We start from the raw sequence: 27,608 nt of genomic DNA, 5'->3' as shown, positions 1-27,608 counted from the left end.
TACTGTAAAATGGGAACAGATGGACTATTGTTTCATGGTATAACTTCTTGAGAGTAAATGCTTCAAGTGCACCAGAATGCATAGCCCATAATATGTATCTCAAGACAGCCTATACAAATAGTAGATGAGCTGGTAAAACTATCCCTGAACTATCAGATTTCAGATGGGGAACCACGTTATATCCACTATCTCCTGATTTCTAGTACATTCACGCTACCCGAGAAACTAGATATCAAGGCGATGTCTAGCCTAGACGTGTTCTCTAGCATGATGTTTTGAAACTGGTCTAAAGCCAAAAGGACTTTCAGTTGTTGATGTGAGTGGATGCAAAACAAAAGCCCAAACCTGCTCAACACATATAATAGGAATATAGAACATGAAAAATATAAATAAGCGTAAACTTGGAATTGTAAAACAACAAAGCAACATTTCTGCATTGTGGTCTTTAAAGCAAGTGATCTAAAGTGGAATGGCATCTTCAGTCACAAAATTGCAATGTATTTTAGTTGAGAAATGACAAACACAAGGAAAACGGCTCTAATAGTGAGGCAAGATGCTGCATGAGCAACAGAGGCATAGGGTGAGAAAATGGAGCTCAGGGCAAAATGGCACACAGACACACACACAAGTGGCCCCTCCCCCTTACCTTTTTCTGCTGGCAAAAGCAGAAAGCAGCCTGGCTGGGGCGGGGTGAGGGGTTGGGGAGGCCCCTGTCATGTCAAGGCCCAGCAAATTCTGGGAAGGAGGAAGAGTATGGCTGGACCTCGGTGTGACATGCGCACATTGAGCCGAGGCTCAGCCATGCCCCTCCTCCTTCCCATAAGTGTGGGGGGCAATTTTGCACCCCCCACATGCCTCCCAAGGGGGCTACTGGGGCGTTTGTCCCCGGATGTCCCGCCATGCAGTAGGCTAAGCCACTTCTAGAATGGTTGCAGTCAAGGGCTTATAAAGGCAAAATCAGCCGGCAATGAATATCACATCATGACTCTCCACAGAAAGCCTATCAGCATAATTATTGTTCAAGTTTACACCCCAACTACAGAAGCTGATGAGGAAGAAATTGAAAGCTTTTATGCCAGTGTCCAGGAAAAACATTGATGACACATCTGAACAGGATGGGCTTATAATCGTAGGTGCAAAAGGAAGAAACAAAGCAGAATCAAATATTGTTGGAAGAGTTGGGCTGTGGGAAGAGTGACTCTAAATTTGTAAAGACAACAATCTGCTCATTGCATACACATGATGTTTTCCAAGTAACCTTAAAACAGATGTAAGCTGGAGTAGAGTATAGTGGACACTGTCACTAGTGTGATTGGCATAGAAATTACATAGTCGGAAGCAGAAGATGGGCTTCTGTTAATTTGTATGGATATTTTTAACTGCCTTCCCTGGCACAGATTGGGAACAAAGTTGTGCTGTCATCCGTATTCAACTGAAGTTTCTCTCTCTCTCTCTCTCTCTCTCTCTCTCTCACACACACACACACACACACACACACACATTGTTATCATCACACCATCAGCCACTCACTTAACAGGCAAACATCTGCCATATCCTTTCGTTGTCCTCTCTTGCACCATCTGCCATGTTGCAACGCAACCTATGAGAACTCCTCTTGGGGATTTCTAAGGCAAGATGCCTGTTGCCTGCATTGCATTACAGGTGAAACATGTCGAAGACTTAGAAATGACGGTTGCTGATTGTAAAACAGGAAAGCAGGGAGTACCAAAGCTGGATTTCAGCTGAACAGCAAGGCGGCAAAAGTGATAACACTTTGACCGCTACTTAGATTATTACCCCAACACTTGCATTACGGTGAAGAAATTGTTAAAGATTCTGGAAACTGCAGGAAAGATCTGGAATTCCACCATCAACCAAAAGTGAGACTCGCGAAAGAAAATGTGAAGCGAGAAGTTGAGATCAAAGCAGCCATTGGGAAACAGCTAGAAAAAAATCTGGAGTGGTAAGGTTATGTGTTCCCTGGGCATGACCAAGGTCAAGATAATCCATACCATAGTATTCTCCATTAGTGTATATGCAGGTGAGAAAGCTGGGATAGTGAAGAGTGCCGCATATATGGAGAGAGAAACAGCATTGAATTTCGGAACAAGTTAGTGTTGGCAGAGTTTTGGGTAGATACTATGGGCCGCTAAAAAGACAAATACAGAAATCCAGTGGGGTAATTAGATCAAATCAAGCCTAGAACTCCTCCTGGAAGCTTTAAAATGACTCAAAACGTTACTTAAGACAAATAAGGATCTCACTGGAAAAAGAACAGATAACATCAGGAAAAGTTTTCGAAGGCAGGAGAAGGGGGGAAAATAACATGAGGGAAAAGATTGGCTTAATCAGGGAAGCCTACAGGCCACCAGTTTGCCTAAGTGGACCTGAGCAAGTGCCGTTACCTTTAAAAAAACATTTTGGAGGTCCGCTTAATTCCTTAGCAGGGTCGCCGTAGTTAGCAACCCCTGGCTCAGTATGCCTTGGTTTCACGCAGTGAGCTGGATGCTTTAGAGAGCAGGTGCGGCCTCTAATTTGGAGAAATCCAGGTTTGATTCCCCACTCCTCCCACCCTGAGTGGCAGGAGGCTTATCTGGTGAACCCTAGACGTGTTCCCAAGACTCCTTACATACCTGCCAAGTGACCTTGGGCTAGTCACAGCAGTTCTCTCAGGAGCTTCCTCTCATCTCCCACCTACCCTCACAAGGATGTTTGTTGTCGTGGGGAGAGGAAGGCAGTGAGCCGTAAGCCTTTGGAGTCTCCTCTTTACAGGAGAGAAAGGCGGGTATGAATCCAAACCTCCCTCCACTTCCTTCTCTTGTTCTTATTCCTATTTGCTGTTCTGGCCCATTCTTTGCCTCATTGCCCTTGACCCTTCTTGTTCAATGCCCAATTTCATAGTAATTTTGAAGGGCATATTCATGTGTGAGGTCTCTCATGACTTTATCTGCAGTCCAGGGACAATTCAGAGACAGTTTAACCACCTCATATGTTGCACAGAGCAGTTTTTAAAATGTTGTTCATGCAAATCTGGCATGCACCGAAATAGACGTGGAGTGCAGACTGCCCATTCCAGACACTCTATCATGTTGTCAACTGTCAGCAGGATGCAGGTTCCGCTTAGCTTTTGAAGGGCGATACACAATCTTAAACTCTGCAACTAGGAACGTTCCCAGCGGTCAGTCTTGGAAAAATCGGTTTTCAGAAATAACATCAGCAAGTCCCAAGGCAACGGTTGTCAGTGTACAGAGAATTCCTAACTTTGACTGTGCACTGTCACATTTTGAAAAAAAAGGTGGAATCAAACTTATGCGCTGCAACCCTAATTCAAACGCCTACAGCCGCCAAGCAAAAGTTTACACACGTAATCCAGCCTAAATGGTAGCTGTTGGAACAAACGTAGTCTTAGATTTTCTGGCTTTTCCAGGCATTACTGGTGTCAACTCGTGATTTGGGTTACAGGCTGACATTCCATGCGTGCCTTGCTGCCTATTCGGCTCTTGGTGGATCTGGATGTCTTATTGTTCACAAGCTTGAAGTGGCATTTCCATTCCTAGAATAATCTCTCAAGACAACCGGCCCTCCAAAATGGCTGGACATGATAACAACAGCTATCGCATCGCCCTCAAGGCTTTAAGCAAAGATAAACCTTGATTGAAGAATATGGTGAAATTTGGTGGAATGCTGACATGTAGGGGAATGGGCTGTTCACCACCGATAGATGCAGGTGGAGAGCATTGTGGGAGGGTCGTGGTTCTGGGAATGTTGGGTTGCACTCCTCTTCCAAATAATAGAAAATCCGGTAGCATAGTGAACAAAGAGAGGGAATAAAAGCTTTCTCCCTGCTCAGTTCGCTTTCTGTTTTCATGGAGGTTTTTTTTAGTGAAATAACATTGTTTTTGCGAAAGGACATTCACAGCTAGAATCTACTACCTGCAGTTCAAAATATTGTAATCCACTCTGTTACCCAAAGTGGTGGGGGTCTGTCCCTTTTAGAGTGAGGAATTCCTTTGGCATAGCAAGTGGTTGGGCAAGCTCGAGATCTTTGTTGCCTAAGTATACCAAGATCTGCTTTTGCAAGGAAATACGCAGGAGAGCAAAACGAAGTTTAACAAATTTATTGAGGGATAAAAGGGGTACACAAGCACACAATAATCATAATCAATGATACATTAGCAAGTCCTTTGTCTTAGCAGGGTGGAGCTGGAGATGGGAGTGCTGTCCAAGGCAGAGACAGTTTTCTCTTAATCCATTTAGGAAGAGCGTGAGGCAGGTATTTTGCAAAGTAGGTATGGGCGAGGGCAAGTTCAGACAATATTTACTGTTCTTGTGGGTACTCTGGCCAGTGCGGAGAATGGGCCCCACATTTTGGCACAGCATTGCTAGGCACCCAAAGGGTTAGCAGGATGGGTAGAGATGTTGTTGTCCTAAAACAGAGCCCCCGACCATCATGGGTCAGTCTGATAACAACTCTTCCACCTCAACATTCTACTCCCTCATTCTCTGAAGCAGGCCAAAAAGGTAAAGATTTACCAGGGCATTACTGTGGAAGGAACAGTGTAGAAAAGAGCTGAGCATAACAGTGTCAGAATAGAATTTAATCTGGCTGAAGTTGGCTGATCTTTCCTTGTCAGTGTTCGTGCCTGAATGGAGATGTGCTGGGAATGTTGGACACTGGTATGTGAGGACAGTGTCCCAAAATCCCAATGGCTATATTGGGCTTGGGTCTCTATTGCACATTCCGCTCAGATCTTGTGTTCTAGCTTCCCCTGTGACTGCAATATTGCAAGTTATCCTGGGAAACACCTCTCAGGACACATGCTGCTCCGTATCTTCACATCACTACCTTCACAATTGATTTGCCTGCCTCTATGGTTAGGACAGCTTGTCAAAGTATTTGGGGGGGAGAGGAGCCTAAATCACTGTACATCCAGCAGTTATTTCAAGAGAAATTGCTACTTAAAGACATCTTGGAAAGATATTGATTTGTTTGTTTTTATATCTGTGTTTCACTTTTCCCCCCAGTGGGGAACTACAGAGGGTTAGGACATTCTCTTCACCTCCATTTTATCCTTCCAACAAAAACCCAGTGAGATATGGTCAGCTAAAAGAGTATGACTGGCCCAAGGCCACCCAGAAAGTTTCCATGGTATAACTGAGGATTCAAACCTGTGTCTCCCCCCCATATTATCCCATCCCCTTTATGTTCTCATGCCTTTTTGGGTTACCAATTTTCTTCTGCCAGTAGGTTCTTTTAAATTTTTAATATTTTTCCTCCTTCTAATTGTGTCTCATTTACTTTATGCTAGTCTGTGATCGTAACAAAGATGATTAATTGGTTCTCCCTGCAACTCATCCTGTTGGCACTCTCATGTACATGGGCGTGATACTATCATGCATGTTACATTTAAATATTTGCTGGAAAAAAACCTACCAAACGCTTTTTAAAATTCCAATGCAGATTAAAATCATGAAAACCAATTGTTCTAACTGCAGGGAGGACCTTATAATTTGATTGTTAATTCCCCATCAGCCCCTGCCAGCATGGCCAATTGTAGGGGCTGATGGGAATTGTAGTCCATAACATCTGGAGTGCCAAAGGTTTGCCACCACTCTTCTAAGCGTTCCCAGTTGCTGCGTGTTACTTACAAAGCACTGTGTGGATCCACCCAGGAGAGCTCCCCGTGCTGGGCGGTCCCTTATCTGTGTGGCACCAATATGGTGACGGTGCAGCTGTGCGTGGGCGCCCGGGGAACGTTGATGTAAACTGATTGAACTGGATCATAATGGAAGGGATAATTTCTCTGCTGCTTGTTTGATGGTTGCTGTGGCACAGAAGGGCGGAATGTTAACTGAGTGAGTGAAAGCGATGGGCTAAGAAGAATCCCTCCATTAATTTGCACCAAGAAGCAGTGAAAAATAACATTGCTTGTATTTGTGTAACCATATAGATCTAGTTCCTGTGTGATGAGCTTGTTTTATGCCAGGCACTCAGTGGAAGCACCAAGTGCCCTTCCAAGGCTGCGCTGTGATAAATGCGTCGTTTTAATAATGTTTAAATACAGCATCTTGCTGGCTAAACTGCGTTAGTTGTGCAGCCGTGGAGGAGCTATATGTGCGGAGTTAATTGCTGTCAGTTGGCAAGCGGCTGTCTTAAAAAAGAAGGCAGCCTCCCACTGGTTCGGAGGGAAACATTTTCAAGACTGCATCTGCAATTAATGCTCGCAGTGTATATAACGTCCCATTCTGCAAACTGTTGAAGGAAGGATTAAACACAGTTAGGGATGCCTTATGTGAGCGCCACACTGAGATAATCCCTCTGATTTAAATCCTTTACACATGTTGTGGATTTAAGCAACTCTCGGGATAAACCTGGGATTTGATATTGGGTTTTGTTGTTGATGTATTGCTATTTTGTGTTTAACGGCTGCTGTTAATGAATATACTTGAGCTAAGTGGGTTCTGTATTGGTTTCTTGAGGTAAAATAGGTGGCGTTGACCTTTATCTTTAAGTAGTTATACCCTAATAGGCTATAGTTCTTTCCCTGGGTTACTTCTGTCTGGCTCAGGAATACTTGTACTGAAAGATCTATAACAGTGGTGGCGAACCTATGGCACGGGTGCCAGAGGTGGCACTCAGAGCCCTCTCTGTGGGCACATGCACACAGAGTGCGTCATGGGGTGCGGGAAAGCACTGTTAAACCCCACTGATTTTCATGGGAAGAACTGCTTACCCATCCTTTACCTGAGTAAAGCTCAGTTGCTTTCAGCGATGGGGCTTGCTTCTGAGTAAACCCTCCTTTGGTCGTGATTCACCCGTTTGAAGAGTTGCACAGTTGCTTCAAAGCAAAGCCCCCGACTACCACCAAGCTTACTCTCGAGTAACGTGCGCCTCAGAGCCAAAACTAAAACCTCAGTATTCAGGTTAAACCAAAACTAAAACCTCAGTATTCAGGTTAAATTGCCGGGTTGGCACTTTGCAATAAATAAGTGGGTTTTGGGTCGCAGTTTGGGCACTCGGTCTTGAAAAGGTTCGCCATCACTGGTCTATAACAACAATGGATATTAATTTAATTACTGGGCCCCAACGGAGACCCAAAGTGGCTTACTGTATCGTTCTTACTACCTCCATTTTATTTTCACTATATCCAAATGGTGAGACTGAACGTGAATGACTGGTCTTTGGTCAGAGAACTACAGTGGCAGAGGGGGAATCAAACATGGGTTTTCCAGATTCTAGTCCAACATTCTAGCCACTATTCCACAGTGATTTGTTCTCTGTATATGTAAACAATTGTACCTTTGGGACCGCCTTACCCCATATGTCCCTACACGGCCTCTGCGTTGGGCAGAGGCCAATTTACTGGTGGTTCCCAGCCCCTCAATGATAATGGAAGGCTTTGGTGTTCTCCACCCGGCCAGGGCTTTACGGCTCTGGCCCCCTGCCTGGCGGAACACTCTTCCTCCAATTGTCTCAAGCCCCTGCAGGATCTTGGAGAGTCCGCAAGAGTCTGTAAGACCGGTTGTTCCAATCGGGCTTTGGGAGGCCAGCCACCGATGGTGAGCGCCCTTTGCCTTCCCTTTAACATTCTGGGAGCTGTGACACCTGGATTTACCCTCTCTGGGAGTGGTTTTATTGATCGCTTTAATACTGGACACCAAACATTTTGTAGAACGCTGTAATTTTATGCTTTAATGATGTTATTTATATTAATTCATTTATTGTTTATGTAATTAATTTGTTGTCACCTACCAGAGCCCTCAGGGATGGAAGGTATATAAATCTGATAATAGATAGGATGCAGATGGATGGACGGATGGATGGATGGATGACGGATGGATGGATGGATGGATGGATGGATGGATGGATGGATGGATGGATGGATGGATGGATGGATGGATGGATGGATGGATGGATGGATGGATGGATGGATGGATGGATGGATGGATGGATGGATGGATGGATGGATGGATGGATGGATTGCATGGCAGCCCTGACTACCAAAAAATATGTGCAGAAGTGGGGGTCTGAAAATCTGAAATTTTTCAATCTGCATCCATTGCGTGCCATCTTATCTTGATTGTTTTTATTCTTCCTATGTTTTATCCATGTCTGATTTCAACCAGCTTTGCTATGGCTACACACAATAAACAATTGCTAACACTGCTCTCTGTATGTATAATAGAAATGACACATGAACAGAGTGTAGTCTCGTGAAGCATGTAGGTTGTGATCTGGACGGCCAACTCCATGCTGGTGAATTTCTGGAGATATGAGAGTAGTGCTTGGGAAAGACAGAGTTTGGAGTGGGAAAGGGGCTCACCAGGATATAATGCCATAAAGTCCACCCTTTAAGGTGGATCTTTTATCCAGGGGAGCTGGTCTCTGTCATCTGCGATTCCAGGAGACTTCCAGGCCCCAACTAGCTGTAATCCAGGGCCCTTTCCCCACTTACCTTAAGCCCCGCGCTACTCCCCTCAAGTAGCGCGGGGTCCCCCGGCACTCCCCACTACAGGGGCGGCGACAACACAGCCGCTTCCGACGCTTACCACTCGAATCCTCAGCTGCTGCATCCCTGGCGCCTCCTAAACGGCGCCTTTGATGAGCTCCGCGTGCAGAGCGGGGTCAGACACTCCGGCGAAGGCTTTGAGATGCCGCTGAGAGTAGCGTGCAGCAAAGGGCAGCAAAGGTAAGTAGGGAAATTTGCGCTTTGTGAGGGCGTAGATGCAGTGGGGACATTTGGGATTTAAATATTGCTATTATTAGTGTGGGAATGTGGAATGTTATAGTATAGCTTGATCTCATCTGATCTTGGAAGCTAAGCAAGGTGGATGGGAGAACACGAAGGAACACTGCAGAGAGATGGCACCGGCAAACCAATTCTGCTTCTCAGTTGCCTTGAAAACCCTATGGGGTCTCCTTGTCAGATGCGACTTAACATCACTTTAGTAGAGGTGGAAAGTGCTGTCAAGTCAAAGATGACGTATGATGACCCTGTTAGCATTTGACAAGCGTCTGCCACACAGTTCAGACATGAAAGAGTTAAATGTTCATGCTGATTAGTTGTGGGGTCAGAGTGTTTGTAACCAGTCTATTGACTAGCTATTGGATAGCTAACCTCATGTTTTGTTGAGCTAGCAGTAGGAGCAGAAGTAGCAGCATATAGCAGTAGCAGTAGTGATAATTGCTGTCGTTAGAGTAATGTGAGATTAGAGTAAGCTAGCTCACACTTAGGCTCATTCCGCACATGCAGAATAATGCACTTTCAAACTGCTTTCAGTGCTCTTTCGAAGTTGTGTGTGAAATAGCAAAATCCACTTTAAAACAGCTGTGAAGAATGGTTTTGGCGTTCCATTATTTTTAAGTGCGGAGTGAAGGGGCCTTAGAGTAGATAGAAAGCAGTTTCTTGTTTTTCCTTCCAAAGTAACCTTTTTCTCCCTTTATACTTAGTAAAGTTTTTTCTGATAGCAATGTTAACTGACTCTGGCATTCTTCTTTTGCACACTCTTGCTAATCTACATCAGACCCTGAGTGCAGTACGTGGCGGTTCTATATATTTATGGCACTCCAGATGGTTCATGGATCACGACCCCATCAGCCCCAATTGGCCATGCTGGCAGGAGCTGATGCCGGGGATTGGTAGTCCTTTGGACATCTGGAGTGCCTCGTGAGGGTATCGCCACCACCTGGCGCTTAGGGTTAGCGTGACGTGTTCAACTTGACGCTCAGGAGGTGGTTTTGCCACTGCCTCCGCTTCTGAGATAATTCTGGAGAGAACCGCGGATTGGACTCAAGGTCATCCATCAGAGGCGTCACATGAAAGTGTGGGAAATTAGAACCCTTTGAATTACCACTCCCTTACGGAAACGTGAAAAAAGCATTGAAACCGTGATTTAAGTCCAATTCTCTTAAGTCCACCTCTGTAACACCAGGTATTGGCCTTTACTACACAACACAACACCACAACACTTTATGACACATTATTAGTCTTATTGCTAGAGAGATTAGAATATTATTGAATTGAGTAGTAACTAAAACCAATTCTTTTGCCTCGGATATTTTTTTTAAAAGTAGCAGTGGTATATCCAAAATCAGACATTTCAGCAACGAACTGAAGTTAACAAACTCTTGCCCCCTAGATATATGTCAGGTTCAGGAAATTGAATGGAAACTGCACTTCACAGGCATATTACACCGTTTATTTATTTCATTTGCTTAGATATTTATAGCCTGGTTGTCTCTCCAATGGGGACCCAGAGTTCCTTACAACAGTATTCCCTGCTTAGCAATCGTTTGGGTTCTTGAAAAACAGCATTTTTGAAAAACCTCTGGATGAAATCTCTTTCCGTACTTGCTGCCAGATCCGGCTTTCTATATATCTTTGTTCTTTTCTTGATCTTGTTGATTTAAAGAGGAAAATGAAGTGAGTGGTTAACTGTTTCCCATTTAAAAAACACTGAAAAAAGTTGTGTGAGCCTGTGTGCCTGTAAATACATGTTAGGGAGGATTTTATTGAACTGTGGGCCACTTTGTTACAAATTAGTTGTTGCATTATGCGTTGTACCCTTGTGAATTTGTCCTGGTTTATAGGCATTTTAGGGTATGGAAGAGTTTGGATTCTGAAGCTAGCCCCTGAACAGATGGTAAGGGAGAAATAAATCAACTGGTTCTGAAGTAACTATTATTTTACTATTAACATCGTGAATTTATTTTTTGGTTCCTCTTGACCATGGATTATAGAAATAATTGTGTTCTCCAGATGTTATGGACTACAGTTCCCATCATCCCCTGCCAGCATCATGCTGGCAGGGGATGATGGGAACTGCAGTCCATAACATCTGGAGGGCCACGAGTTTGACACCTGTGCTGTATGGCCTTCACTTGCTTGACAAAACCAAAAACAAAATGGGGCCTTATATAAAGAATGTCCAATTGGCCATGCAAGAAGGGGCTGATGGGAATTGTAGTCCATAACATCTGGAGTGCCAAAGGTTCGCCACCCCTGCTGTAGACGATGTCCCCCACAGGTTAACTGTGGTTCCTCCTATATGTATAGAAGGGTGTGTGTGTGTGTGTGTGTGTGTGTGTGTGTGTGTGTGTGTGTGTGTGTGTGTGTGTGTGTGTGTGTGTGTGTGTGTTTAAATGTATGGTAGAACATAGCAGGGTGAAAGTGCAAAACTGCCCACTTGGAAGTGGAACCCAATTACAATTTCTCAAAAAAAAAAAACCCCTCTTCCTGCTAATGTCTATAATACAGATAGAGGCAAGAACACAGGATTTGGCCTGTGCTAGAAGATGAAGTCAATCTAATGGAGGAACAGTGACAACTAGGAAGTAAAGATGCTGTAATCAAAGGAACAATGTGGTAATAACTAGGAGGTAGAGTATGTGGCTCAGAGATAGAGCAACTGTTTTATTTGTAGGGGAATATCTACCAAAAATGGCACCCAGTCAAGCACTAACATTGCATGTCTCCTGAAAAAAAAAAGTCCAACAGGTCTTCACCACCTTGAATGACCAGCTCTCTAGCAGCCAGGTCTACCCATTCCTTTTAACTACAGGTAACCAGCTATTCAGAGGGCTGGTCTACCTGCCTTTAAGAAGACCTGGTAAGCCTAGCCTCTATAGACTTTAGTCTTCCCATTACTTTCAAATGCAGGTAGACCAGCTCTCCAGAGGGTAGACAAGCTGTTTGCCACTAAGAAGAACTGGTAGACAGTCTTTCTCGTGTCTTGTTATATTGCCCAAAATACAACAACATCAGAGCTGATTTGGCTGTTTTATTACTGACAGGGTTTGCAAAGCTCTCAGATAAGGGTTTGCAAAGCTCTCTTTCCCCGGCCCTGATACCGGGGTCAGCTGTCATCTAGACTCGCCACTCCTCCCTTTTGGAAGGGGGAGGGAATTTTTAGATTGGAACATGGGATGCTATTTCTCCCCCCCTTTAGGGGAGGGGATGGAATTATAATAGCAGATTGCTGAACGCCATCTATCCTACTGTAATTTATTATATCATTAGAAATATTTTTATGGTTCTCGCTGCTTTTAAATGTTTTAACTGCTTATATTGTCTCCTTTTATGTTGTGCACCACCCAGAGCCCCTTGGGGATGGGGTGGTATATAAGCTCAAAAAATAAATAAAATAAATAAATAAAACAAAAATGACTAAGTTGTTGAACAACTCTAATATTGAAATATCTGAAGTTGTAGCCACTTTTTAAATGTGCGTTCTACATTATGTGCAATAGCGCTTTTCTATTGTAATTTTAATACGTGATGGTTTTTATGCCTAGTAAAGGTTTTTGATTGATTGATTGATTGATTGATTGATTGATTGATTGATTGATTGATTGATTGATTGATTGATTGATTGATTGATTGATTGGTAGACAGTCTACTCATTACTTTCAATTGCAGGTAGACCAGCTCTGGGTGCCAGTCACCTGGGGGGGGGGGGCACCCTGGCTGCTTACTCTCCCCTCTCCCGCCAGAAAAAAGCTTCTGGTTGACTTAAAATTAAACTTAACTTACTCTTAAGAAAGCAGAGCTGCACCTGGGAGGAGACTGGGGGTGCGGGAAGAAACAGACTGGGGGGGGGGGGGAACTCTTTCCCTGGCCTTGTTCTCGCCTTCAGTCTCCTCCCAGCCGCTGCTTGCCTAGAAGTAACCAATCTTAATTTTAAAGCAACCAGGTGCCATTTTTTGGTAGCGGGGGGCGGGGGGGAGTGAACCATTTTTCTCCCCCTGCCTCCCTCCCCCATGCACCGCTGCTGCCAAATAGAGGCATAACATCCCGATAGCAAGATTGGCGCAGTTTGAGAGGTTGCCGTGGCCATTTTCTGTAGATATACCCCTGTGTGTAATAGTGCGAGATCTCCAAAGCTACCTGGAAGGTGACAGCGCTGATCTCAGAGGCCTAACTACCAGAAGTATCAGACCCATCAGTTCATTAATAAGCACATTCACATTGCAGGGGTGGTAGCGGTTAATCTCTGCTTGCGTTCAGGACTCGAAGACATACTCAAGGAAAGCAAACTCCTTTTCAGTCTTTCAGCCTTTCTGCCTTTCAGTCAATTGCTTTTATATTTGATTGCTAGTAAGATTACATGAGGATTATGGAGCAACTGCTCTTAGTCCTTTGGTAGCGTATCAGTAATTTGACAAGCAGTGCAAAGGGCAAATGGTGTACACTTGATTTTATGCTTATCTTTTTTACTTAGCGTGTGTTGCAATGGACTCAGAGGAACACCGCAGTCCCACAAAGTGTAATGGAACGTTACATGCTTGTTGAATTAATATCAATGGAAAGTACAAAGCATTTAAAGTATTTTGCTAGACAACAGTTTTTGAAGTCTTAATATTTAGGTTTCGATGGGAGATGCTTCCAAAGAGATAGACTGAGGATTTCAGACTTCACAGCTTCTCATTTGGGCATCTAAGTATTCCTCTTGCAAGGGTGGTAAAGAGAAGCGCTGTTTTCCAGAATGGTCAGTGAGTGAAAATGTTCCTCACTTTCAGAAGATGAGGCCCATGTCACCTGGGCCCTGCCAAACTGAACACAGCCCACCTGCCCCACCTGATTGCCTGCTGTCGTGTCAGTCAGTCTTCTAGTTTTGTTCTGCCTGAGATTGTAAAAAAATGGGGGCAAATACATGATGTCCTGTAAGATGCAGCAGCAGTGAGTGCTAATCAAGCATTCTTGAAGTAACTGTGTCCAGTCTCTTAGGTGCTTACACATCCTCAAAAAGGATGCTCCAGAAAGGAAGAGATAGAAAAAGTGCAGAGAAGGGCAACGAGGATGATTGAGGGACTGGAGCACCTTCCCTATGAGGAGAGGCTGCAGCGTTTGGGACTCTTTAGTTTGGAGAGGAGACGGCTGAGGGGGGATATGATTGACGTCTATAAAATTATGCATGGGGTAGAAAATGTGGACAGAGAGAAATTTCTCTCTCTTTCTCACAATACTAGAACCAGGGGGCATTCATTGAAAATGCTGGGGGGAAGAATTAGGACTTATAAAAGGAAACACTTCTTCACGCAACATGTGATTGGTGTTTGGAATATGCTGCCACAGGAGGTGGTGATGGCCACTAACCTGGATAGCTTTAAAAGGGGCTTGGACAGATTTATGGAAGAGAAGTCGATTTATGGCTACCAATCTTGATCCTCTTTGATCTGAGATTGCAAATGCCTTAACAGACCAGGTGCTTGGGAGCAAAAGCCGCAGAAGGCCATTGCTTTCACCTCCTGCATGTGAGCTCCCAAAGGCACCTGGTGGGCCACTGTGAGTAGCAGAGAGCTGGACTAGATGGACTCTGGTCTGATTCAGCTGGCTTGTTCTTATGTTCTTAGCTTGTTACCCAAAATACTGGGGTTTGCCCCTTTCAGGGAATAAATGAGGGTAGACTGTATTTAACGAGAGGCTGGTCACTTTACAAGATCCTTTCCACCAGAATTTATGGTGGTGGGTTCTGCAAGAAATCCGCAGGAAGCAGGAGAAAATATTTAACAATTAAGAAAAAGTCAAAATAATAAACACGCAATTGATCAAAGCACACAGGGGATTTACACAGTTCTAGCATATCGATCGTGTTGAGAGTATAGGTTTGGGATAGAATGGGATTTTGGGGGAAATAGGTGATAATTACTTTGTCCTGATGAGGGGATTCTAGAAAAGCAGAGTTCAATGCCTGCGATGAGCTCAAAGAGATCGGGTGGAAGCCAATGGCACACAGCACAACTGAACCAAAGGCAGCTCAGGAAACACTGGGCCCTGACTGCAGGGTTGACGGCTAATTTATAGGGAAGATCGGTCCCTACAGCCATGCTAGGAGACCTTAATTTCCCCAGGACAAAGATGGCTCTTGTTCTCCAGTAGAGAAACAAGAGGAGGATACGTAAGTTAAGTAGCAGATACTTAAACTTAATGTTTGGCACTTAGGCTTAATGTTCCAAGCTGGGGAGTGTCGAAGATAACTAGGTTTTTAGGATGAAGCTGATTCGATAACAGTTTCAGATAATGCCAATGTAAATGAAGGTGGTCTTTGGAGGGGTTAGTCATAGACTGGAAGATGAGATTAGCATTTAGAAGAACAGCTAACAGGAACTCTTGTTGAAATCATTTTACAATACCCTTTGTTTCTCCATTACTATATGGTAATACAATTTTAAAATGTTTGAACAAGGGCCACAAAACTTTTGAAAATATTTTTTTCTGATTATAACTAAAAATGATATATTACCCCCCAAAAAACTGCACTAATAATCCAAAAGTGACCGTGGGCCTTTCCCCACTTACCTTAAGCCCTGCGCTACTCTCCTCAAGTAGCGCGGGGTCCCCCGGCACTCCCCCCGACAGGGGTGGCGACAGCGCAGCTGTCCCGACGCTGCCGCTGTCGCGCCCCCTCAGCGTGTGGCATCCCTGGCGCTCTTGTAAACGGCACCTTTTGATGAACCCGTGCAGAGCGCGAATTAAGTGCAGGGAACTTCAGTAGCTGACATAGGGGGATCGTGGAGAGTGGGGAAACGCCCCATGTGTCCCAAAGACCTTTTTGGATTTCTTTTTGATCTCCTATTAAGCAGACCAGCAAAGGTGGGGGCACAAATAGTGACTGGCGGTGGAAGCCATCCAGGTGTGATATCCATTCCCAGCATGACATTGTGAACTGTCTGTTTGTCAAAGTAGATTTCTTTTGTTTTCATCACACTGAACAAAACTATATTTTATTGATGTCAGACTTTAAGTAGATAAACATCTGAAATGGTTTTTTTTTACATTTTAAATGAAATTAATTTCATATTAATGTGCCTATTTTGTCCATTTTAAATGGCATGCATTAAAAAAAATAAAATGCTAAAATATTATACAACAGTGACACTTTCTGGTACAAAACACGAAGTGAATGGGGACGTATGGATTTACTTTAATGGACTATCAAAAATGCTATGACTAAACCAAGAGATAAGAACTCAAAATTCTTGGCAGGAGGTCTCTTTGTCAGGTGTTTTGTTTTTTTCAAGCTACATTGCTAAATCTCACCACCTGCTGGTTTATTTTAAAATCAAAACTCACAATGATACCTTTAGACCTTCAGAAACATGTAAGTTTCCCTTGAGGATCTTCTCAAACACCTCAGTCTTTTATATAATGCAAACCTTGATGAGGTTTTGCTCTTACTGGCTGGAGTAGAAATCCAGAATTTGATAACAAAGAGGACTAATTAGCTAGGAATGTCATAGAGCAGCATCATAGGTTCTTACAGTTGGTCAATTCTGTTTCGTATTACTCTCATAAGCCCTCAGTTTTTTTGTTTTATCTTTGTTCTATAATTTTAAAAAATTATAGAGAAGGGAAAGTTTGCTGTACTCACTGTTCCTAACTGCTGATTATTCCTGGCCATATGCAAACTGTTTGATGTACATCTAGCTCTGTTGAAACCTTTATGCAGCTGTAGCGTAGCAGCAGTGGCATAGTGGTTAAGAGCAGGTGCATTCTAATCTGGAGGAACCGGGGTTGATTCCCCACTCTGCCGCTTGAGCTGTGGAGGCTTATCTGGAGAATTCAGAGTAGCTTGTGCACTCCCATACACCTTGGGCTAGTCACAGCTTTTCGGAGCTCTCTCAGCCCTACCCACCTCAAAGGGTGTTTGTTGTGAGGGGGGAAGGGCAAGGAGATTGTAAGCCCCTTTGTAGGCATTGTTAGCTCTGGCTTAGTAGCAGGCACCTTTTTCGGTGTCCAGGTGAAAATCAGCCGTAGAAGCCATCTTCAACAGAATGCGAGGAGGAGAAGGAGGGGCTTCTAGTTTTGTTGAAATTCTCCAAGCTATAGGCTTCTTAAATTTTTACCAGGGGAGATAAATAACAGAAGATGACCTGGCGAAGTACAGCAGATTTAGAGCTGCTGTATAATTCTAGCTGATCTGTTACACTGTCCTGAACGAAAGACCCTGAAGTAGGGTTCCCGACGTCCAGGTGGTATATCCATAGAGGCGTATCAAGGGGAAATGGCGCCTGGAGACAACCCCTTCTCCTGGCACCTGCCACGCCCCGCCAGCTCTGGGGCGTGGCTTGGGGGGTGCCTACTACTGAGTCCCGCCCTGGCCTCCATGCAGGCTAGCAGGGCTTGAGGAGGGCAAAAGCCGGTCTGCAGGGAGGCTGGGGGGCGCGGCAGCAAACAACGGGCACTGCGACCGCCTACTGCTGAGCTCCTGCCTCCTTGCAGGCCGGCGGTGCTCAGTGGCTTGCGGCTGGGACACACTTTTTCGTTGGGGGGGGGGGGGTGGAACTAGCAGACCACCGCCACACAGCCCAGAAAACCTACCACAACCAGTTGTGATAGATGAAAATGTTGCTTTTACATATGCCAAAGAGGTGTTACTTTTATAAAGTATACACGGGACAATGACAATGATTGCCTTATAAGTTATAAAAGAAGGTAGCTTTAGGTGTTTTCATAAGGTGTAAGATTATATTGAGTTATCTACACACATAAACATATTTAGTGCACAAATATTGGATTTAGAAGTCACAAAGAATATACCCTTCACAGAATCACAAGATTTAGTAGGTGAACTCTGAATATAAAGTCCATGTATAGTATCTACACTTGAATAAAGCCTGTTAAGTTGAATGGAATTCAAAGAGAGATGGGAGTATGATGCTTGAGTATATTCCATTTGACTTGTGTATTTCTTTATCATATCCCAATTAAAAAAAGCAATAACCTGCTTTAAAATGAGCTAGCAGAAGAACAGAAAGGTCAACAGGGTTAGAGGGGAATAATAGGTGATGTGGTGATGTAGTAGTTTATAATCATGTTTGTATATTTGAATGCTTTTTATATTGTCGCTAAATAATGAAACTTAAAGAATATGTTAATCACTCATGTTCAATATATGTATCCTAATGCTTCATGTGTAATGAATCCTGCTATAAAATGTTATTCTCTCAGTTTAAAGTGTAAAAAATAAAGCTCAAAACAGCTTTCTTTCTCTAGATCCCAATCAGTAGGTGCTATTAAGCAGAAACTCCATTCAGAAGCTTCTTAAGGTCCTCTAGCTAAAGAAAGTCTTTTTTTCTAAGATGGCTTCTACGAAGCCTGGTTTCAATAGTCATAAAACAGTAATAGAACATGTGGAGCGTTCTTGTGCCAAACAGACACCTGCTGATAAGAGGGCCCCAGCAAGCTTCTGGGGATAGTGTCTTCAAAAGCAGGGGAGTGGGTCAGGAAGACTCTAGGTTCTTGTGCCAAGAGGTACCCGCCTTAGGGCATGGCTAAGATCCTGGTGCCAAGGTAGAAGGCCTTTTGGATGAAGGGGTAAAATATGATGGTGTGTCTTCTACAGTAAGATAAGGGAACCAAAAGACAGTGGCAGTTGCATGGATAGTATCATCATGAAGGAACACTAACGAAGGGTTGACAACTAAGAACCAAATATTAATTACAGGAAATGAGACCTATATAGAGATATGTATTAATTGGAGGAGATACCAACCTGGTATATGAGCATAGTATGCCTTAGATGAATTGTAATAGGCTATGGCCCCTCATCTCCCCAGCCAATGGAGAAGTGAGGGAGGGATTGGGTGGTCCTGAAAAAGTATTATAAACTGTTGTAGAACAAAGGAAGGGTGTGCCTACTACTGGGTGGACACCCGATCTTGCAAGACCGTGAACCAATAAAAGCTTTGTTACCTGCTTCACCAACTTTGTCCAGATTATTTTGAGGGTCTTTGGACCCACGTTTCTAACACAGTTGAAAACAGCCGTGAAAGCCTTCGACAAACTTCCATTCCTTCATTTATTTCTTACTTTGAAACAGAGTTCCATTTTATGTACAAATACCTATCAACCAAATTTTTAAAATTTTTTAAAATACCATAAAAAGGCAGGAGATAGCAATTTTCCAAAGGAAACAAAGAAGTTATTTCTCGCTATGAATGAAAGTTATTACTTTTTAAATAGAAAATAAGGGTCTCTTCCTTATATGGTCTCATTTCATACACCACATTTTTTCAAAAATTGACCCAGTATATATGTACCTGACCAAATATGAAAATCTCTGTATATCTACTTTAATGCATTCAGTGCATTAAAGACTCACCGAACACTGTGTGGAGTTTCAAATCTGCTGCATAATATATAGCTTTATTATTACTATTGGTTGGTTTTGCTTCGTCCGAAAACGAATGCAATGGAAGCAGGTTCTGCATGCAGCTATTCTATTGAATTCCAGAAGGGTGACATGCAGTCTGACTTCCTGAAAATAGCTGGGCATTCATTTGGTCTATCTGTTATTAAACTATATCCAGTTCATTTTTGTGCTGCACACTGGCCATGGTGTAAGTCACAATAGAATGTGTTTTCAAACAGGATATCAAAGCAAAGTTGTAGCTTAAACGTAAGCTGAAATAACACCTAGAGCATAGGTGTCAAACTCGCGGCCCTCCAGATGTCATGGATTACAGTTCCCATCATCCCCTGCCATCATCATGCTGGCAGGGGATGATGGGAAGTGTAGTCCATGACATCTGGAGGGCCGCGAGTTTGACACCTGTGACCTAGAGAATTAAAAAATTCTAAACCTGAAGCCTAAAGTACTGACCGATTTGTGGGATAGGAGTTTCACAGACAGGATACTATTATTAATAAGACTCTCTCTTTGATAGCCACTCATCTCACTTCAGTAAAACAGTCTGTACTGAATATCTTAATTGAACACTCTTCAGCATGAAAATATGCCTGCACATTTGCAATTTGCATGTCACAATGAAAATGTCAGGGTAGACTTTCTCCATGAAATGCTCCTGAGAAATTCTTTTTCACTGAGACGCATTCAATCCTAAACTAGGCTGACCAGACGTCCCGCTTTTGGCGGGACAGTCCCGCCTTCAAACAATTTGTCCCGTGTCCTGTGGGTTATTTCAATTGTCCCGATTTTTAGAAGGCTGCTGCACTGCCTTCTGGGGCGCAAGGCAGTGCGGCAGCCTCCCGCGCGTGCGGCCGCAGGAGCACGGCCTTCTGGGCAGTGCGCTCCTGCGGCTGCGCTCGCGGCCACCTACCTGCCAGTCCCGGTTCACAAAGGTGACCATCTGGTCACCTTATCCTAAATGCTCCTGCCTGCAACCTGAAGTCATACAGTCCAGCATCATTTGTCCTCCCTCATTTGCTGTATGTGAGGGCGAGTCCTCTTTGACTCTGTTTTTTTCGCTTGCAATTCAAAGGCAGTCAAATCAGCCTTCCTGATCGGGGAAAGTTTTTGTTTTCAGTTGCCAGGCGGCAAATGCGGGTTATTAAAGTGACATTTAATATAGCCCAGGTGGTTATCAAATGTCAGTTGGGTTCTTGCCAGTTTTTTTGAAGAATTGCTTTGTAGAAAGACAAGGTGAATTGTGTAGTTAGACGTCTGGCAACACCAACTGAACTTAATCCTGTTTAGCAGTATTCAGCCAATAATCACTTCGCCGTGTGCCTTGTTGAACATGGCTTCTGAAGTGCCCTGCCCTTAAGAATCGATTGCCGGTGCTTGAAATGAAGCCAATTTTCACTCAAGCCTACGAGATGGAACAAACCAATTTGCGTTCCGGATCTCGAGCCCCTCACAAGGTATCAGAGCTGTCTCTTTTGTTTGAAGAGGTTCAGTCATGAACTAATTCCATTCAATTTCCCTTTTCAGATTAAGTTGTCAATGTTTAAAACATTCCCTGTGCGCAATTTGCTTTCATTTGAACGCTTCTCAACTTTTCATGTACTTTCTGACAGGAAAGCATAAATGCCTTTTTTTCCAAGTGTCACGCCATGATAACTTTCTCTACAAAAGAAAACTAAGAGGAGTAATGTACAATTTTAGTCCGTTGTTCCGTCAACCCCAAATTAGCCCTGGTCTGTCCCTCCACACTGCTTTGCGTTACACCCGCTCTTAACCATTACACCGTGCTGGTGTCATCAGTAAGCTGATGGCATTTTTGCTTATCAACTGAACATCTTTGAACATTCTGAACAGGTGTCTGACATCCATGATGGGCTGGACAACCAAATGAAAGCCATTCCAGAAAAAACACAAGGTTCCATTGGTCAACAGTTTAGCCCGCTGTGGAACCCAGAGAGCTGGGGAATCCTGTTCAATCCATTCCCAAGGAGGCTGTCCAGCAATGTGGGAAGACTAAAAATGCAGCCTCCCCGCTGCTGGAAAATCCCTATTGGACTTAGTGGATTGAAGCCACCAAATCACAAGCTGACTATTGTTGGCTCCTCCTCCAGCCATTCCCCGAGTCCCATGTAAACTAAGGCAGAGGTGGGCTCCAGCAGGTTATCACAGGTTCCCGAGAGTAGGTTACTAATTATTTGTGTGTGCCGAGAGGGGGTTACTAATTGAAGAAGAAGAAGAAGAAGATTTGGATTTATATCCCCCCTTTCTCCCCTGCAGGAGACTCAAAGGGGCTTACAATCTCCTTGCCCTTCCCCCCTCACAACAAACACCCTGTGAGGTGGGTGGGGCTGAGAGAGCTCCGAGAAGCTGTGACTAGCCCAAGGTCACCCAGCTGGCGTGTGTGGGAGTGTACAGGCTAATCTGAATTCCCCAGATAAGCCTCCACAGCTCAGGCGGCAGAGCTGGGAATCAAACCTGGTTCCTCCAGATTAGATACACGAGCTCTTAACCTCCTACGCTACTGCTGCTCCATTGCTGATTTTGCCACGTGATTTTTGCCTTAGTTACTCTCCTCCTCTCAGCAGTAGTGCACAGAACTTGAAGCAGTCTAGCAAGAGGTGCACCGGCGTGCGTGGCAGCCTGCGCCTGCGTGCATTCGTTTCCCACCCAAGGAGCGGCGCAGCGGCTGCATCCTTGCCACAGCCCCGCCCAGGAATGCCCCACCCCCAGAATGTCTGGCCATGCCCCCATCGTGCCCCGCCCAGCCCCATTGACGCTACGCCACAGTTTGAATCCCACCACCATGGGAACCTGTTACTAAAATTTTTGGATCCCACCACTGAACTAAGGGTACCTGAAATCAGGAGTGGGGGGTGCAGGACACTGCCACTGCATCCCACCACTTCAGAGGGCCACAGTGGCTGCCAGCTCGGGGATTTCCCCTCTTGCCAGAGCACGTGTTACAGGGAAAATAAATCCACCTGTGCAGCCTTGTGTAGTGAATTCCTGCAGTGAATCCCTCCCCCCCCCCCCAACCTTTGGATGCGGCCAGGAATCTCCTGTCTACCATGCTTCATCTGGCACCAACTTTTGAGGTTCAAGTGCCAGGCAAAAATACCCTCCCCCCCTCCAGTCCAAGCATTTTGTCAAGTAGTTTTTTCTTGTAACTATCTCTTCGTTTTAGATCCTACTATTTTGATTTCAGATTTATTGCTCTGCTTATTTGGTATGTTGCAGGTTTGCGTCGATGATTGTTGTTGAGTTATTTTTTTGTTTATTTCAACATGTTGGAAGCCACCTTGAGAGGCACATGCTAAGCGGCAAAGTATAAATGTTTCAAATAAAAAAAATATAAAAATGAGCTTTATAAGTGATCAACATACTTATTAATGTTTTCACTGTAGTCAATTCAGTGAATTCTTCCTGCAGATGATGACAAAACCCTGTTGGTGTAGAGCACAGAGTTTGACACCTATGGTGTAGAATATGTGATCAAATCTTGGTCTTCCCCAATTGGGCTGAACTTCAGGTTGAAACTCACTCTACAAGAGACCCAGTGAGCAATTGAAGAGAGTTCAAATACCTTTTGGTGTCTTTATTTTTGGCTGGGAAATATTTTTTCTCTTTGAAGTTCCAAAAATAGGACTTTTGCTCCTTAAAACCCTATCTGTGACCTTGAGATTGAAACACCGAAAAGAAATCACATCCTTGTGTTATCAAGCAGAAACTTAAAATATTTACAAATCACTCTCTACACCAAGCAGTGCACAACAATGAACATAAGACGTCCTACCACTATTTATATACCCAGACCAGTCCCAAAAATAACAGCGCAATTAAAAAGCTATCAATATTTAATCATCAGTTCAATATGGTGGAGGGGCTAAAAACAAGTCAAAATAAAAACATCTTTAGCCTGGGACAAAAGATATTCAACACAGGTGCCTGGAGCAGGGGGAAAGGAAGGTTTTTCAAGAACTCGGGGCAGCCAGCAAAAAGGCCCTGTTGCTCATGGCCACCCACTTCACAAAGGCAGGGTGCAGATGTGAAGGTGAGCCCAGGATGATGAATGCTGTGTTTGGGCAGAGAACGCTGGCAACTGGGGATCCTTCCAATGGCCTAGTCCCAATCTGCATAGGACTACCTAGGTTTGCACCTTGACTTGGATGTGGAAACAAACAAAAATGGTCATTTTGTAAGATATTAAATAGCAGTGGGAAAAGAATGGCATAACATCCTTCAAAAGAAACCTTAAGCACGGCCCATTGTGCCAAGGCTGCACAGTGCTATCTTTGTTCTCATACTTTCAACAGCACAAAGATTTTTTTTAGAATGGTTTCACTTTTTATGCATCACTGCTGTTTTTACTGTACAGTACAGACAAGACGTTGGGTTCACACAGCACAAAACAGAAAGAACGTGAGAACCCTCTTTCTTATTAAACCTTTGTGTGGCCAAAAGGCATCAGTTTTTAAAATGATTTCAGCACGCAAGGGCTAGTTTTGTTTTGGAAGAGTTTCTCTCTCTTTCTTTGTTTCTGTATCATAAAAGTATACAGCTGTGCTCTTCCATCAGTCAGAAACTTTGAAAAGATAATAGCAGACACTTCACCATTAATACACCTGTCATATTTCTTGCTCCATCTCTCTCCCTCTCTCTCTCTGTCTGTCTCCCTAATTTTGTTTTAAGTTTCTCAGCATCCAAAGAACAAGCTATGAGTATAGAAGTTTTCTTTTTTATATGGCTGGGCGCTGCAGAAGTACAAAGCTGCACTGTTCTTCGCCAAAGTGACAAACCCCAAAAATAAACTGAAACAGCTGCAAAATTAGCCCTTCGCATTCAAAATATTTTTATATTTTAAGTATTTTTTAAAGGACTGGTCTTGCAAGGAGACTATGGCTCATTCCGCACAGGCAGGATAATGCACTTTCAAACTGCTTTCAGTGCTCTTTGAAGCTGTGCGGAATGGCAAAATCCACTTGCAAACAGTTGTGAAAGTGGTTTGAGAACGCATTATTTTGCGTGTGCGGAAGGGGCCTCTGTTAATTTGGGTTGCTATTTAGCTGTCTTCTCTGCCACAGATTGGGAACAAAGATGTGCTGTTATCCATGTTCAGCTGAAGCTTCCCCCCCCCACTAAACATCAAACAGCTGCAAGTCTCCTTAGTAGCCCCCCCCCTTCTTTGGCCTCTAGTCAACTTATGGCAACATTTTAGGGTTTTCAAGGCAAGATACATTTTGAGGCGGTTTGCCACTGCCTCTCTGAGGTGGTTTGCCACTGCCTGCCTCTCGGAAGCCATCCATGTTGGTGCCCATCCAAATCATAACCAGAATGTGCCTTGTTTGTCATAGTCATTCTTTAAAATCATTTGATCCCCCCCCCCCCAATACTCTCAAAATATTTTTATCCCGCAAATTCCCTAAAGGCGATCCGGCTGGCCTCTACAAGGGCCAGGGCTTTTACGGCTCTGGCCCCTACCTGGTGGAACAGGCTTTCAGGTGAGATCAGGGCCCTGCGGGACTTACAAAGTTTCCGCAGGGCCTGTAAAACAGACGTGTTCTGCCAGGCGTTTGGCCAGCCGGGATGATGTCAACTAGCCATAAAAACATCCGGCCTCCCGTGGGTTCATAAAGGGGGAATAAAAAAGCTGAAGCCATCTATAGTTTAATATTTTATGTATTTTAGATAAATTATATATACGATGTTTTAAACTTTTATTGTTGATGGAAACCGCCCTGAGCCTTCGGGGAGGGCGGTATATAAAGAAAGAAAGAAAGAAAGAAAGAAAGAAAGAAAGAAAGAAAGAAAGAAAGAAAGAAAGAAAGAAAGAAAGAAAGAAAGAAAGAAAGAAAGAAAGAAAGAAAGAAAGAAAGACAGACAGACAGACAGACAGACAGACAGACAGACAGAAAGCAAGCGTTTGAGGCAGCTTACAAAATAATTAAAATATAATACAATAGTTTAAAAACAATACAAAAATATATAAATATTAAAGCCAGTTTTAACAAGATAGCAAAAAAAAAAAATCCAAAGACATAAAAAAGCATGTGTGTTGCACCCAGCCGGAGGCCAGAGGATGATTTTAAGAAGAGGAATGCCCGGCCGGCCTAACAGAAAAGGCCCTGCAGAACACTCCCATCTTACAGGCCCTGTGGAACTGAGACACAGTGCATATCAATTGGTGACATTAGTGTGCCAGTATACAAACACCCAGGGAGGGAGATCAGGATTGTAATTGGCCAATCATCCCTGCAGCCAAGCCAAGATTTGGAGACATCAGCAGCTTTAAGTTGCAGCGGAGAAATGGCTTTCTGTGCCAAATAAATTGGCCTGGAGTAGCTCTGGTTGGCACATGTGCCAGGGATTGCTTACCACCGTTCTAATGTTATGGGTGTCTTGTTTTGTTCCGAAGGGCAATATGCAATATTAATCGGTGTGAATATTACAGTTGTGTACAGTGGTGGGATCCAAAAATTTTAGTAACGGGTTCCCATGGTGGTGGGATTCAAACTGTAGTGTAGCGCCAATGGGGCTGGGCGGGGCACAACAGGGGCGTGGCCAGGCATTCTGGGGGCGGGGCATTCCTGGGTGGGGCTGTGACAAGGGCATAGCCGCTGCGCCGGTCCTTGGGCAGGAAACGAATGCACACAGGCACAGGCTGCCACGCACACCGATGCACCTCCTGCTAGACTGCTTCAAGTTCTGCGTGCTACTGCTGAGAGGAGGGGCGTAACTAAGGCAAAAATCACATGGCAAAATCACCAATTAGTAACCCCCTTTCGGCACACACAAATAATTAGTAACCTACTCTCGGGAACCTGTGAGAACCTGCTGGATCCCACCTATGGTTGTGTATGTATTTGCATTATTTTTTAATGGTTGAGAGCAGCAACAGAGTTCATCCTAGCTGTCTTCCGTCTCCTCCCTTCCCCTCCCTTTCCCTCTTCTCCTCCCCTCCTTTCCTTTCCTTTCCTTTCCTTTCATTTCCTTCCCTTCCCTTCCCTTCCCTTTTCTTTTTGTTTTACTGTTGTGCCCTTATCTATTTGACTGTTTCCTTCCTTAGACTGGTCTTACAACCTATTAGTTTTTGGGCGCAAAGGAATGTGATGGAACAAGTCAGTGGTTTTTTTGATTTTGTGGTAAAATTGCTGTGAGCCACTCTGAGCTGCCTAGGTGGGGGATGATGGAATAAACATCTAATAAATAAATACATAAAATTGAATTTACCAAGTGATTCATGGGGATGGTTATTGAATTATTAAAGCTGTACAGTTTTTTAATGACAGGTGGAATATCTGTTTGCTAGTTAGCGAACACCTTAATTCCGATTGAGAGGTGGGAGGCCAATATACTTTAGGAAGCAAATATAGCTATTTAATATTTTATGGTTTCCATTTTAATATTTTATTGCAATATTATGTTGCCTGTTTGCATTGTAAATTATCCTTGACGAAGAGTTTTCAGTTATTTGTGTTTGGACAGATTCTACAAGGTAAGATGGAGTGCCTACATGCGCTTAAAGGTGTTGGGACATGTAATTACTTCACTGGGAGACTTCACAGATCACATTTGTTTACTCATCTAAAATATTTTTTTCCCTCTCGCCTCACCTCCTTGGACTTGTTCCAGTTCTGATCTTTGCATGTCTGTTCCACAAATGCACACCAACAATGCACATTCAGAGATGGCAAAGTGGAACAGAATGAAATAATGCAACAAAACATACACGCAAACAGAGATTTACATTCTGCTAGTGTGGCATATTGGTGAGAGTGGGTGGACTACAACTGTGGGAGACCTGGGTTCAAACCATGGAAGCTCACGGACTTTGGGCCCATCACAAACTCTCAGCCAATCACAAACGGGCAAGAAAATGGAGGAGGGAAGAAAGTGTTCTGAGCCTCTAATTCCCAACTAGGGAGAAAAGCAGGATATAAATAAATGAATGCAAATGCATACTTCTTAGCCCATTGACCTCAATGTTCTTAGGAGGGCGGAACTCTAGTTAGGATCAAAACTGTAAATAAGCTAATGGTAGGGCACCCTGAATGATATGATCCGTTATCAAATTCCCCTGTGCAAGGCCCACTGAAATTAATATTTATCTGAGCAACAATGTTAGTGCATACTATCCAGGTCAATAATGTTTCTGCACTTGAAAGATTAAAGGCACTGTTTATAATGAGCCCATACTTTTCAGATTTTCCCCATTCTTCCATAGTAATTGTTTTGTCTAAAGTTTGGGACCATATGATCATGCTGTCATTTACTTGTTCAGACTCTGTTTCAGTTTGTAGCAACAACTTATACATTTTTAAAAAAATAAGAGATACCTCTTCTTTATATATAGTATTCTATAATTGAGATTCTTTATCTTCAAAACCTATTTTTGTCATGCTTGTATTTCTCCTTTAATCGACAATAAAGAAACCACTGACAGTGTTCCTTATTAATATTAA

At 43.7% G+C, this 27,608-nt stretch overlaps 1 protein-coding gene across 1 annotated transcript in view; it reads left to right on the top strand.

Annotated features, from left to right (window-relative positions):
* TPK1 (thiamin pyrophosphokinase 1) overlaps positions 1-27,608 on the top strand; it is a 303,106-nt gene that overhangs the window by 201,813 nt on the left and 73,685 nt on the right. The window lies entirely within an intron of this gene.

Source organism: Sphaerodactylus townsendi, linkage group LG11, assembly GCF_021028975.2.
Source record: "Sphaerodactylus townsendi isolate TG3544 linkage group LG11, MPM_Stown_v2.3, whole genome shotgun sequence".
NCBI lineage: Eukaryota > Metazoa > Chordata > Lepidosauria > Squamata > Sphaerodactylidae > Sphaerodactylus > Sphaerodactylus townsendi.
Note: the sequence above shows the minus strand (reverse complement) of the source record. Positions and strands in the feature narration are given on the sequence as shown.